The sequence below is a fragment of the Pongo abelii genome, chromosome 4 (assembly GCF_028885655.2).
Source record: "Pongo abelii isolate AG06213 chromosome 4, NHGRI_mPonAbe1-v2.0_pri, whole genome shotgun sequence".
NCBI lineage: Eukaryota > Metazoa > Chordata > Mammalia > Primates > Hominidae > Pongo > Pongo abelii.
The window spans coordinates 182443351-182452778 of record NC_071989.2 but is presented as its reverse complement, the minus strand read 5'-3'; the positions used below and the strand labels follow the sequence as shown (position 1 = coordinate 182452778).

The 9428-nt window shown below is 46.8% G+C and overlaps 2 long non-coding RNA genes across 2 annotated transcripts; one reads left to right on the top strand and one right to left on the bottom strand.

The window, feature by feature from the left end:
• Nucleotides 1–1369: 1369 nt before the first annotated feature.
• Nucleotides 1370–3531, bottom strand: LOC100939419 (uncharacterized). Its single transcript, XR_152265.5, has 2 exons — nt 3427–3531; nt 1370–2751 (listed from the first exon to the last, which is right to left on the bottom strand). It is a non-coding gene; the product is annotated as an uncharacterized LOC100939419 (long non-coding RNA).
• LOC129059628 (uncharacterized) lies at nt 3361–8721 on the top strand. The gene is made up of 3 exons (XR_008525642.2): nt 3361–4404; nt 5288–5421; nt 8053–8721. It is a non-coding gene; the product is annotated as an uncharacterized LOC129059628 (long non-coding RNA).
• Nucleotides 8722–9428: the final 707 nt, after the last annotated feature.

Genomic DNA, 9428 nt, shown 5'->3' with positions numbered 1-9428 from the left:
GTGTGCTGCTGGTGGTCATTGAAAGACCAGCATTAAACTGACAGGCAGAAAGAAAAAGACAGTCCCAGGGGAAGAAAGGAATGAGACGGAGTGCTCAGTGTGAACAGGAAATCAGAGCCAGGGATGACCAGTAAAATATAAGCCCTGGGGGAATCTAGAAACATCTTGGAAAGAGCCCAAGGCTTTTCCATAACATGTGGACTGGGAGGCTCTCGGGAAGGAACCCAGACTGGTGAACTTGGGAATATGCAAGCTGAAGGCATCTGGGATACACATGAGTGGGTGCACACACGCACATGCACACACACGCACATGCACACACATGCACATGCACACACGCACATGCGCACACGCACATGCACACACACGCACATGCACATACGCATGCACACATGCACACACTGCAGATCCCCTAGAGTAGTGGTCCTCAACCTTGGCTGCACATTTGAATTGCCTGGGGCTTTAAAAAATGCCAGAGTCTACCCTCACCCCAATGCCACCAAACCAGTGACATCAGAATCTGTGGGAATCAGACCCACACATCAGGTTTTCAAAGCTCCCAGGGCTGAGCAGCATTGTTCTACAACCTGACAGCTCCAGCTGCCTGGAGAGCAGATGCCATTTACAGTCTCCTGCAACCAAAGACTCACCTGAACCATCGTGCCCTTCCATCACACACCATACCCAGGCCTTCTCCCTTCCTTTCTCACCACCTCCCCTACCCGCTCCCCAACAGATCTCCTCCCACAGTCACAAGATAAGACACAGGTGCCCAGTGGAATTTAAGCCTGAGAGAAACCACAAATAATTTTGTTTAATATAAGTATGAGCTGTGTAAAATTAGTAGATGCCATGCAACATACTCATACTAAAAGTTATTTGTGATTTCTCTAAAATTCAAATTTAACCAGGCATCCTGTGTTTTTAGTTGCTAAATCTGACAATCCTAGATAAAGACAACTTAAAAACAAATAGAAAGTGTTCTTCCTCGACAAGGGAAAGAGATCTGTTACCACCACTAGCACCAGACCCAGAGTCAAAGCCCAGGGCTCCTGGGCTGAGCCCCTGGGAGAATCAGCAAGGCTTTTCGCCTTCCCCACACGTGCTGTGGGCGCGCAGTACTGCAAGTTATCACCACCAGAGGGCGCACTCTGAGCAGGCGGGAGGAGCCCGCAAGGACAAGACCCCAACCCACAGATGCTTAGAGAGACAGTGAGGGCGCAATCCCCAAAGGAGCATTAGTGTTCAACTGGTAGGGTGCAGGGACATTTCTTCCTCTTCTAAACTAAATGATTCCGAAGACACCTGAAATTCACTGAGAGAGAAGAGTGAGCCCAGGGTAGAATGGTAAGACTCAAAACCCGGCAGGTTTCTTTTACAGTGATTTATTGCTTTGATTTTTTAAAATTGCACAAAGAAAATAGTCAAACCATTCAGAATTAAACGTGGAAGTCCTCCTTTTAATGTCCCCATTCCACCTGCCTCGCATGTGTGTCATGGATCTTCCTAGATCTACCTCCATGCACGTGAGTGTGTGTGTGTGTGTGTGTGTGTGACTGTGTGTATGTGTGTGTAATTTGGGTTTGTTGGTTAAATTCTTTACACAAATCCCATCAGAATATGTGTGTAGATAATTTCTAGAAATTTCTTTTTTCATCTAATAAATTTCAAGGAGGATCACTCTGTGATATATGCAATATTAATTTCATTTAATCTTCACAATGACCCTATGAGGTAGGGGCTAGTGTTATCGTCCATTATACAGATTGGAGAAACTGTGACACAGAAAGGCTAAGTGAGTTGCACAAGATCACACAGCAAGTAAGTGGCAAAGCTGGGATTTAAACCTAGGCCATCTGGCTTTGGAGCACGAATGCTTAATCACTCTTCTGCAATACTGGGCTTTAACCACTGCATCACAGTCTAGCCTAGAGATGGACCATAGTATATTTATAACCACTCCCCTTTTGATCCCTATGCAGGCTGTGTCCAGGGTTCCACTAGTATAAAAAAGGATGCAGAGAAGAGCTTTGTGCAGCAGCTAGAGGGGTTCTTGCAGGTAGTGGCCCAGCTGTGGAGTATGCACAGGTTACATTCCAACAAATACTGTTAGATTTTATTCCCAAAAGGTGGAAACTTTCCCATTCCCAGCAGTTGTGTTAGTGTGCCCATCCCCCTTGGTGCCATCGAGGGCATGCAGGCAGAAGGAACAGCCTGTGGAGAGGGGCATGGATATGGTTTGGGGGAATGGCAAGAAGTCCAATGAGGCTGAAGGTTGGGTTGTACTTGCTGATTGCGAATGTAATCTATTTTATGCTCTGCAAATTTGATACACAATATCATGATATTCCATTGTAGTTTTTGTTTGCATTTCCCTAATTACCAGGAAACAATATCATCTTTTTGGGTGTTTATTAGCCGTTTGTGTTTTTTCTTCTGTAAACTTTATGTTCATATTTTTACACTTTCCCAATGGGATGTTTATCTTCTTGGTTTGTAGGTGCTCTAGTATTATGGGATGTTAGTCTTTTGTCAGTTACATTTGCGACGAATATTATCTCGTGGCGTGTTGCTTTTACAAACTCAAGTTTTTAGACAGTAACCTGGACTGTCAAATGCGACAAGAGGCTTTCTCAGTCACAGCTGTGGAACGTGTAACAGAGACAACCTCTCTGAAGGGCAGCTTGGTAATAGATACCAAATGTGCTGTAAATCGTGTACACTTGCTGATGCTGGTATTCTATATCCATCCTAAGGAAAGATCAGGGATATAGACAGCAAGTTAGCTCTAAAGATGGTCATTCCACTTTTGTTAATGATGTAACAATTTGAGAACCTTTACATGTCCAGCAATAGGGCATTGGAAAAATCAATTACATCTTAATCATTGGCAGGAATTTAATGTTACCATGAAAAAAGATGCAATAAAACTGTGTTTTTGACTGTACTAGTAAATGAAAAAATTGATAGCTGAAAGATTTTGTCCAGTATTATTCCATTTTTGTAAAGATGTTTAAAGTTCAGGCTGATAAGATATGCCCCAAAATGTTGATAATGATTTTTCTCTGAGTGGGGCTATTATGGGGTAATCTTTACTGTCTTATTTTTGCTACTCTAAATTTTTTTTAAAATTTCTACAAATAACATTAATTACTTTTATAATAAATATATATTTTTAAAGTTATTTGTAATAAATATATATTTTAAAACTATATTTTAAAATATATATTATAATAAATACATATTTATAAAATTACTTTTATAATAAATATATATTTTTAAAATAAATATACAATTTTTAAAATTATGTATGTGTGCACATACATATATATACACACACATACATATATTTATACCTAATTTTTTCTTCTGACTATTGGTGGTAGACAGCTCCCAGATAGTCCACAGGTCCTCAATGAACCTTACCTCCTGTTATTCATGCTCTTGTGTCCTCTTTTCTCAAACTGAATCAGAGCTGGTCAGTGTTACCAGTAGAATACTGCAGAAGTGATGGTGTGTCACATCCAAGGCTAAGTCATACGGGCATTGTGACTTCAACCTTTGCTCTTGGGTCACTTGCCCTGGGGAAGCAGCTACCATGTGGGGCTGCTCACGTAGCCTTGTGGAGAGGCCCACATGGAGAGAAAACAAGGCCTTTGCCGCAGCTAGCACCAACTTGCCAACCATCTGAGTCAGCCACCTTGGAAGTGGATCCTCCAGCCTCAAACCAGCCTTCAGATGACCACTGTCCCAGCTCATATCTAGACTGCAACCTCATGAGAGACCTGGAGCCAGAACACCCAGCTAAGCTATTCCTGAATTCCCGACTCACAGAGACTGTGAAAGATAATATATGTTTGTGTCTGTTTTAAGTCACTAAGTTTTGGCTGTTACCTAACAGTAGATAGCTGGTATAAAGTTTAATACCAGAAGTGGGGTGCTGATGGAACATAAATCTACCAATGTGGGAGTGTCTTTGGAACTGAGCAGAGTGCAGAAGCTGAAAGGACTTGGAAGAAAGTGTCAGAGAAAGCCTAAAGGGCACTGGAGAAGCCAGTAGTGAGAGGAGAATGTTGGTGAGGGTTTATAGGAAAGTGAGAACAATGCACTGGAGACTGGAAGAAAGGTGATTCTTGTTATGGAGAGGCAGAAATTAGGCAACACTGCAGCAAGATGGAAAGCTCATAAATTGAATGATCTAGCTAAGGAGATTTTTAGGCAAGCCCAGATATTGGGCTCTTCCACTAAGAGTATCTTGCTACAAATATAAAAGAATCAGAAAATGCAGCCCTGCCCTTGGCCTCTGGGCAACATCTCACTCAGCAGCATGAACTGTTCCCACTGGCCTCCTTGGAAGTGACTGATGCAGAAGGTGGAGAGTTGTCGTGCTTGCTGGTTCCCAGGGTGGGTCTCAGAAAGCTTGGAACTGAGGTGGAATCATGTTCATGTTCCTCCCGGAGTATAGAGCAGTTAGACTCTCAGTACTTTTCTGGAGAGAGATGGGGGTAAAGAGCTCTCAAGGAAAAAATTGAATCAATGCTCCCAGCACTCCACCCTGCCCATGGGAAGTCAGGTTGCACAGAGGCTAACCTGAAAACTCAGTCACAACACTCCCTGGACCAGATCATATTTAGGGTATACTTTGGGGTGCCTGGGCCCCTCAGCAGGTGGGTCTGGACAGAGGCTGCACACTGCAGGTTCCTCCCATGTTTTTCTTCCTAAGGATGGAACCACTCACATGCATGATACTCACACACATGATACTCACACGCATGCCATCTCTCCTTGGGGTACCTGACGGTCTGCGCTTTAAAGTAATTTACCTTTATTTACTTGTAATGAACATTTGTCCTGCTTTCTTCTTGTCCAGTGCTTCAAACATCTTCTTTTCTTTGGGGAGCTCCTGCCTCCTCAGTTCCTGACTGTCTAGAGGAGCTAGAAACTCTATTTCTCAGAAAGGAGGGTGCAGGCATGTGACCAAACTCACCAGATAGATGTATCCGCACCAGACTCAGATTCAGAGCCAGGGACTCCAGGACGAAGCAAGGTCCCATGGACTCCACCCTGGTGGGGAGGCAGCAATGGAAGCCCCTTTGTGGTTGCCCTGCTCAGGGCAGGGTGCAGTGTTGTTTCCTGGAGCTGCTCTGCAGTAGGTGGCACATTTGGGCTATATTCCAGAGCCCAGTTACCAGGTCGTTCAAGAGATGCTGGGGCCCCCAAGTAGCCAGTGATAAATCCCATTTCTGCTTAAACTCAATACAAGTGGTTTCTGTTGTTTGCAACCAAGCTTGCCTGAGGCCTTCTACTGGCGCTGCACCTTTGCAAGGGAGACATTTGGTGTGATATATAACAGCAACTCTGGGATGAATTCCACTCTACCAGACACAGATGGGAGCAGAACAATCCCAGATACCTCTTCAGGTAAATGGACCCCTAACTAGGGCAATGCATTTTTTTGATGTGCTTTTTAAATCACTTGGAATGCCCTGACCTCCCCACCTCCTCCTCTGTCCCACTCGGGTCCACCCTCCACATCACGGCCAGTGTGATCTTTCTCCACAATGATCTGGTGATGCTACTCCCCATGCGACACCTGCGCTGGGTGTCTCTGTCCCCACCCCATCTTCCTCCTCCCTGCTGTGCCCGCCCAGCCATGCCATGGGGACAATCACTTTTGCTCTCTGGCTTCAAGTGGGGTTTGGCCAATGGGAGCATGTGCAGGCCTTCAGAGGGCAGGAAGAATGGACTTGGACATCTGTTACCCCTGCTCCTTCCCTGCCAGGTTACCACAGGTAGGCTGCATCCCTTTACTGCAGACTCATATGTGCCTTCTCCACACAGCTACCCTCTCTGGGTTCTGATAGCCACTCCCTGGCCTCCTCTCTTCGGGTCTAGGGGTAGACACAGCTCCCCAAAGAGGCAGTAGCACCTCACAGCTGTGTCAGTCCCAGGCATGCTCCATGCCCTGTTGGCTTCCCTAACCCCGTCCACCCCTTTGCAGACAGCGTCTTTATCAACCCACACTTCAGTTACCCATCTGAGTGTGTCATCTGTGTCCTGTTGGGGCCCTGGCTGAGACAACAGCCTTCACTCGATGTTTAGGTTTTGGGCAAGACCCACTTCCTTCAGGACTAAACTGAGATTTCAAGACCCTAGGAGATCTGGCCCCTGCCAGCCTTTCCTGCTCATCTGTCCTTCCCTGACTATGCCAGGCTTTCTGCCTCCCTGCCTTTGCCACTCCACCAAGGTCCTCACACAGGAGCACCCTCACTCTTCTTGCCTGCTGCCGCAGAGCCGTCTGCTCTAGGCAGCTGTGCAGGCCGACTAATGCCCACCACAAAGATGTCCATGTCCCAATCCCTAGAACCCAGGAATGCTACCTTCTATGACAAAAGGCACTTTGCAGGTGTGGGTAAGGATGTGGAGATGGCGAGATTGTCCTGGATTATCCAGATGGGCCTTAAATGTCATCACAAGTGTCCGTAATGAGGGATGCTGACAGGCATTTGAGTGCAGCAGGGAAGGCTGTGTGATGCTGGGAGCAGAGGTTGCAGGGGTGCATTTTGAAGATGGAGAAGGGGGCTGCAGGCAAGGAATGCAGGCAGCCTCCCAAAGCTGAACAGGGCCAGGAAGCGGATTCTCCCCTGGAGCCTCCGGAAGAGACCAGCTCAGATGACACCTATAGCCAGGGAAACTGATTTCACACTTATGACCTTCGGTGTCATAAGAGAAGACATTTCTGTTGCTTTAAGCCACTAAGGTAGTGGTAATCTGTTACAACAGCCATGAGAAACTAATCAGATGCCTTTCCCAATCCCAGGCTGGGCAGGTGGACCCCTCTGAGTTTCTGCCACCCGTACTCACTCTGAGTGGCGCCTGTCATTCTGTATCAGGCCTGCAGTTTACCTGTTGATCTTCCCACCAGATGCCGAGGCAGGGGTTGTGCCTTTTCATGTCTGTTTCACCAGCACCTGCAGAGAGCCCAGCACGCGGTGTGGCATAAATGAAAAGTTGAAGGACAAATTGCATACTTGGCATTGTCACTCACCAACTGAAATTCCACAAAGCAGGGATGCTCACTTATGATTTTCAGGAATCTAATAAACTCTTTCTGGTGACCCATCGGACACCAAAGCGGGCTCCTCGGAGCCCAACTGGTTGTCAGTTTTCTACGATGCTCCACTGGGACTGAGTCGGAGCTGGACTCCTGTCCTCCTGTGACCGAATTAATTCCTCTGATAGAGCCCCCATCCTCAGGGTCCCAGAGAGCGTGAATTTTGGGAAGTGTCTCATATAGCATGGAAAGTGGAGCAAAGGGCCTGGGGGTGCGCACGCCACCGCTTTCTTTTCTCTCTGCCCCATTTTCTCCTTTCTACCCCCACCCCCCACCGACATTCAGGGACAGGGACTGCAGCTTTGTCCCTGCCCAGAGCTCCCCTATCATGCTCTGGCCGAGGCTGCAGGGTGTGCAGCCTTCTCTGCATGCTTTGCTCTCTCGGTCCCAGCACGGGGACTGGGCAGGAGGCCCACAGCTACTCAAGGGGCTGGGGTAAACTCACACAGCGGCTCTTCCACCCTCCCTGCACTCCTTTTCTGAACACCTCTCCTGCCCATCCCCCTCTCCTGTCATGCAAGTCCCCAGTTCTGCCACCCCACTCAACTCCAGAGACCTCAGCCAACACTTCCACCAAGAATGGGGTTGGGACCCGCAGGGCTACCCCTTAAGGCCCTCTGGTCCAGCCCCCACACCCATAGGTCACCAGAGGACTTGACCGCTTCAACCACATCCCTCCGCAGGGCTCCGCACTGAGCTTCCAGCAGGGCCGCCCTCTCCTGTCCCTTGCACTAGCCTGGGAAGTCTTTGAGCACAGCCATCAGCAACTTCCTCTTCATGTTCCCAGGGCCTGGAAAGGGGCCTTACATATCAATTTGCTGAAATGTATAAGGGTAGGGGCTGGGGGCACTGTTCAACTCTTAGCAAAGCAGCTGGGGGACCTGAGGTCACAGGGCAGAAGACGTCCTCACTCTGAGTTTCTGTTTCCTTCTGTGTAGAATATGGCTAGGGAGGAGTCCTGCTTCGAAGGATTGAGAAGAGATTGAAATAAGAGCTCCCAAGGCAAATTGAGAAGTGGGGAATGTGCTTCCATTGAGAAAAATGAAAGACAGACCCTATCGGCACCTCCTCTATGATTGAAAGAGGAACCTCTGGGCAAGGCAGAGGAAAGACATTTGTGCTTTCATAGTTTGATAATTTGTAGTGGGAATAAGCCAAAAAAATGCTAAAAAGGATGGTATTATTGAGACTATTGGTGAAATTTGAATAAGGTCTGCAGACGAGATAGTACTATTGCATCCATGTTAATTTTCCTGATTTGAACGACTGTACTGGATTATGGAAGATAATGACTTGTTTTTAGGAAAGACCCATGGAACTATTATAAGGGGGAATTATATTTCAAATGGCTCAGATCTTAAAAGTATGTATTTAGAGACAGAGCAAAAATTATAAAGCAAATGTGGCAAATTGTTAACAACTGAGGAATCCTGCTAAAACGTATGTATTAATAGGTTTTTGTGCCATCCTTGCAACTTTTCAACTAAGTTTGAAATTGTTTCAAAATGAAAGTTTTCAAAAACACTTAAAAACATTTGGAATATGTTCATTCATACTGTTTGAATCTTGTTCGGTGAGAATACATTCATGCGTTACTAGAGTGTTCATTTTTTTTGTCTGTCTGTTTGTTTGTTTGTTTTTTCTCAAGACGGAGTCTTGCTCTGTCTCCCAGGCTGGACTGAAATGGCGTGATCTCAGTTCACTGCAACCTCTGCCTCTCGGGTTCAAGCGATTCTCCTGCCTCAGCCTCCTGAGCAGCTGGGATTACAGGTGCTCGCCACCACGACCAGCTAATTTTTTGTATTTTTATTAGAGATGGTATTTCACCATGTTGGCCAGGCTGGTCTCAAACTCCTGACCTTGTGATCTGCCCACCTCAGCCTCCCAAAGTGCTGGGATTACAGTCGTGAGTCACCGCGCCCAGCCGAGTGTTGCATATTTTTAGTGATTGAACTGACACAGCGTGATGGTTAATTTTATGTGTCAACTTGATTGGGCTCAGGGATGCTCAGGAGCTGGCAAGGCGGGCATACATCCAGCATTAAAATAAATGCAATTAAAAGTAAAAAAACAAAAACCCCACATTATTTCTAGGTGTGTCTGTGAGGGTGTTTCTGGAAGGGGTTAGCGTGCATCCGTGGACTGACTGAGTCAAGATCGCCCTTCCTAGTGTGGCGGGGCATCCTGCAATCTGCTGAGGGCCTGAAGAGAACAAAAGGCAGAGGAAGGGTGAATGCCACTCTCTCTGCTTGAGCTGGGCTATCGGCTCCTCTGGTTCTCGGCCTTTGGGCTTGGACTGACCTACTCCACTGGC